The following is a 5,394-nucleotide window of genomic DNA, read 5'->3' as shown; positions in this document are numbered from 1 at the left end:
TCTGAAATGTTGTGTGGTTCTTGAAAAATAGAACCTTTCTTCAATTGTAAAAATCCCTACGGGGATTTAGAACAGCCTGCCTATGTAAACTGCCTTGAATTAAAGTCTGAGGAGAAATCTGATGACCAAGAAAGGCAGTATATAAATACCTGTACTACTACTACTACTACTACTACTACTACTACTACTATCATCATCATCATCATCATCATCATCATCATCATCATGTGGGCTGTCCTTTCAGCAGTGGCACTTCAGCATGGCTCACCAGCTGAGACCAACTGATGGTGGTGCTGGGAGAGCCTGGAGGTTGGATAAAGAACTTCTGCGGGCCACATCCACCCTGTGGGCTCTATTCTAGGCCTTTTCCAGTTGAATAATACAGGGGTTGCCCCAGGCCATTATCTCAGAATACATGATGCAGCCACCTTACTGGAGCTAAGCAGGTCTAGGTCTGGTCAGGGTCTGGAAAGAAGACCACCTGGGAACCCCTATGCATACTACCATGAGCTCCATGGAATGAAAGGTGGGGTGTGAATGAACAATATCACCATGTGGGAAGTCTAAATTCACATATAGATGGACCTGATTTGGAATCCAAGTCTTCACCTGTCCCAGTTCTGTGTGTGTGTGTGTGTGAATGTCTTGCCAATTCCGTTGCAAAACGGTGACTCTTCCTTTGGAACGTGGTAATATTTATTGTCTACCGTGCTTGCTCACATCCGTCAGCCGTGAAAAGTCACCATTGTTTTACAAGACGATCAGTTTTAAGTAACACCATCCATCACAAAACAGAATGGAGTGAGCAGCATTTCCGCAACTGCAATGAATTATCTAAGGGTCAGTTCACCAGAGTCGCGGTTGGCAACACAAACATTGGCCTCAAGTCGGAAACCCATCTTTCCAGCTGTTCTTACCCATATGGGTTCAATGAACTGCAGACAGCAGAGGCCTTTAGCTTATCGAGTGTAGCTGCTGGAGCTATTCCATCTAACCGGCATCATAAAACAACTAGGGAGGAAGGTGACTGCAATTCATCTCCCACTCATCTGGTAGCCAACTGCTGACAGAGGAGGAAAATGGAGATGTAAGGGGAGTCGACAGATGTGATTAGGGAAATGCAGGTGTTCGTGTATCTGAAAACAAGCAAAGCTTTGGAATGCATCACCTGTAATTCACAAACATATGGAAACTCCTCTGGTCTAGTTTCTTAGTCTGGGGTCATTGCCATTTGTATTTTAAAAATGTTTAAAATAGTACTGCGTAGGCAATTAGAGCTAGCTGCACGATCACATCATGGAGGGCAAAGGAGAGCAACTGAGAGTGAGGGGAAGTGAGGGCAGCGTACAACATAAGAACAGAAGAACAGCCCTGCTGGATCAGGCCATAGGCCCATCTAGTTCAGCTTCCTGTATTTCACAGCGGCCCACCAAATGCACCAGGGAGCACACATGACAAAAGAGACTCTCATACCGGTGTAATCCTTTGCATGTAAATTAACAGACTGATTGTTGGGTGGGCTGAATACAAACTGAAAATTTCTTCAAAACTTATATTAAATTTTGGAAGGTTTATTATGACCAGAAAGCTGTGGTGGTGGTGGTGGTGGTGGTTTTGAGTGAAAAGACAGGTCCCTGTTCTGAAGACTCACAGTCTAATTTTTTAAACAATTTTAGAACTGTTGAGCAAGTCACTCTAGTAAACTGTAAGTAAGTCTGGAGCAGTGGTGTTGCTAGGGGTTGCGGGCTACAACAGGTGATGAGTACAGGGTGTGTGTGTGAGACACCACTACTGGCCCAAATTTTTTAAAATTTGGTATTTTCAAATAATACCATCATGTTATATATCAATCAATGGGTAATTTCATGCAGAATGCAATGAAGCAAACCGGGTTGAAATATCTCTATTGTATCAAAAGCTATAGCCAAAAACCCAGCGAGAGCAGGGCAATAGTAAATCATCATGCCCGCCATTCACTCCCACCATCTGGGGTGTTGCCCGGCCCACTGCATACAAGGAGGTCCATCATGGAGTGACGTGCTGGCCTCCCATACCGAGTGATGCAAATACTTGTGATGCCACTGGTTTGGAGTAAGCCAGAGAACCTTAAACTCAATCAGAATGATTACTATCCTAAGTAAGATATTCAACAATTTACTTCCCTGAGGGAAAACTCACATGTTTAAGTGAGGGAATGGTCAAGTTTTCTCTGAGGGGAAAACTCACATGGGGCAATTGGGGAAGATAGCTTGATCACCAATCTTTCTTGCATGCATTATGATTCTGTTACATAAACAACTTAGACCCCAATCCTGTCCTCTCCCCCACACTGATGTAACTGTGCCAGAAAGGGGTGTCTAATGAAGGGGGATCAGGCTTCAGATTTGAGAAGGGATTTAAATTCCCTTATAGTTCTGGTTGGCAACCTTCAGTCTCGAAAGACTATGGTATAAGCCCACAGCACCCAGTATTCCCAGGCGGTCTCCCATCCAAGTACTAACCAGGTCTGACCCTGCTTAGCTTCCAAGATCAGACGAGATTGGGCATGTGCAGGGTAGTTCTGTAAGCCTCCCAACCCGCAATGGGTCTCCTCAGACCTGTGCTGGCGATTTTGCTAGCAAAAGTTGGAGGAGAAAAAGGGGGTGAGGAAGCTGCAGGAAAGGAGGATAGGATCTGGTGTGCACCACCACCTCTGGATCCACTACATTCCACAGCCTCCCCACCCCTTGTTTGGCCACATCCCCACCCTTGTTCTGCCCTCCCCCACACCCACTCCCACCCCTCCCACTGACTTATCTGCTCCTGCAGGTATTGTGAGAGCTGACGATGCAGGTGGAAAGGTGCCAGCCTTCCCACCAATGTGCCTGGTAGGTCTTGTAGAACTTTCTCCATCCTGATCAGGGTGACCAGATACAATGGAGGACATAGTTCCTATATCTTTAACCATTGTACAGAAGGAAAGCGCCCTACAGGTAGACCACAGCTGCGATACAAGGACATCTGCAAGAGGGATCTGAAGGCCTTAGGGATGGACCTCAACAAGTGGGAAACCCTGGCCTCTGAGCGGCCCGCTTGGAGGCAGGCTGTGCAGCATGGCCTTTCCCAGTTTGAAGAGACACTTGCCCAACAGTCTGAGGCTAAGAGGCAAAGAAGGAAGGCCCATAGCCAGGGAGACAGACCAGGGACAGACTGCACTTGCTCCCGGTGTGGAAGGGATTGTCACTCCCGGATTGGCCTTTTCAGCCACACTAGACGCTGTTCCAGAACCACCTTTCAGAGCGCGATACCATAGTCTTTCGAGACTGAAGGTTGCCAATACAATGTACAGAAGAGTGAATTTTGGCAGGTATAACTTTTTAAACCCTTCCATGTTGAGCTGCACCTGCCAAAATTCCCTCTTCTATATAATGGTTAGGGGTATAAGCACTCTGTCCTCCATTGTATCTGGTCACCCTGATCCTGATGTAGCATGTGACACAATAATAATAATAATAATAATAATAATAATAATAATAATAATAATAATAATAATAATAATACAGGTATTTCTATACCGCCTTTCTTGGTCCTCAGATTTCTCCTTAGACTTTATTCAAGGCAGTTTACATAGGCAGGCAATTTTTAAATCCCCGTAGGGATTTTTACAATTTGAAAGAAAGTTTCTATCTTTCAAGAAACCACAACATTCAGATGTTTCTTTCATTGATCTGGTCACACATTCTGGCCTCCATCCTCCCACGCTCAGAGCAGATGGAATAGCTCGGCTCAGCTTGTCAGCTGCTTCAAGGTCGCACGGTGCCGGTGGCCTCGAACTGGCGACCTTCAGACGTTATCTTCAGGCAAATGGAGGCTCAACCCTCCAGACCAGACCTCCTTCCTGGAAGTACGTGAGGGTGCAAGAGATGATCATGTGCACAGATTGTCTGTCTTGCTTCTTCACCACATGGTGGGCTATGGTGTCTCCATGTGGATCACAACACTTAGAAAGACAGGGGAGAGCAGAGGGAGATGATTGGCCAATCAATCTTTGATGTCACAGAAGCTCTCAACTTTGCACCCAGAGCCTTTTCCTTTCTGCAGTTCTCTGCAAGATGGACTCCTGGAGAGAAGTCTCCTCAGGTGAAAGAGCACTGGTTCTCCATGTGAAATAGAATCCCTCTCAGTTTCCTGACAGTCCCTCACCAGCCTGTGGTGGTGACACAGTTCAGGAATCAGAAGTGAACAGGCACACACACAAGTGCTTGGAACACATTCCCAGACATGCTTTCTAGCTTTAGCGAGACTACCACATCTCCTAGGACTTTCTACACCACCCATTAAATTATGTAAATATATTAACAGTCATTCAAAATATTTTAATAAAAGGCTGCCACATCCTTTCAAACCTCTGAAGTGTTCCCTCTCTCTCGCTCTCATCCTGGGGGTTTAAAGTTTTCTCTTTTTACTCTTTAAGGACACGCAAGGTTATCCTCGTAGATGAAAAAAGAGTGCAGCACTATCGATATTTTAAGTCGCTAATGATGTCAGGTGTCCTTTGTAGGGAAACATTCCCCATTTTCGCTGGAAGCGTTGTGTATCAACAAAGGAATTCTGTTTCATGAAGGGGATTCATGTTTTTTTTTTCAAATTTTCTCTGCTACATGGTTTTTCTTGGAAACAGAATATTTTAGTTTTATTTTTGAACGCTGGTGAAAAATTTAAAACCGGAGGTGTTTTTTCAGCTGTTGTCAAAATTGGGTGTTACTTTGTGGAATGGAATAGCCTTGCCCAGTTCTCCAGTGAATCCTTTTGTTGACATTTATGCTTCCAGAGTCTCTTTTCCTACTATATGTTTCTATGAAACACTAACAGAACTGTTCTCAGCCTGATAAAATGCCTTGCACAAAATGGGCTCAGCACTGAAAACCAAATTGCTTGAAGAAATTAAAAGCCTGCCAACTTTAAGGCTGCAATTCTATACACCAGGGGTTCTCACACATTTAGCATCGGGACCCACTTTTTAGAATGAGAATCTGTCAAGACCCACTGGAAGTGATGTCATGACCAGAAGTGACATCATCAAGCAGGAAAATATCAATCCTAGGCCGCAATCCTACCCACACTTATTCAGGAGTAAGTCCCGTTGACTATCATTGTTAAAAGAATATACATAATAGCTTGTTAAATGTACAGGTCTGTTACATTTCCCCAAATGCAGTCACATAGCATGGTAGCATCAAGTCTAATAAAATATAGAAATGAATGGGACCCACCTGAAATTGGCTCATGACTCATCCAGTGGGTCCCAACCCACAGTTTGAGAAACACTGCAATACACTTAGAAGTATGGCCCATTGAACTCAATAGGACTTACTTCTGAATAGACATGCATGAGATTGCGCTGTAAGGCACCTC

At 44.6% G+C, this 5,394-nt stretch overlaps 1 pseudogene; it reads right to left on the bottom strand.

Annotated features, from left to right (window-relative positions):
* Positions 1 to 2,452: 2,452 nt before the first annotated feature.
* Positions 2,453 to 2,568, bottom strand: LOC136659873 (5S ribosomal RNA; annotated as a pseudogene).
* Between the last annotated feature and the right edge of the window lie 2,826 nt (positions 2,569 to 5,394).

Source organism: Tiliqua scincoides, chromosome 8 (genome assembly GCF_035046505.1).
Source record: "Tiliqua scincoides isolate rTilSci1 chromosome 8, rTilSci1.hap2, whole genome shotgun sequence".
Classification (NCBI taxonomy): Eukaryota; Metazoa; Chordata; class Lepidosauria; order Squamata; family Scincidae; genus Tiliqua; species Tiliqua scincoides.
This window is presented reverse-complemented; position numbering and strand designations above follow the sequence as displayed.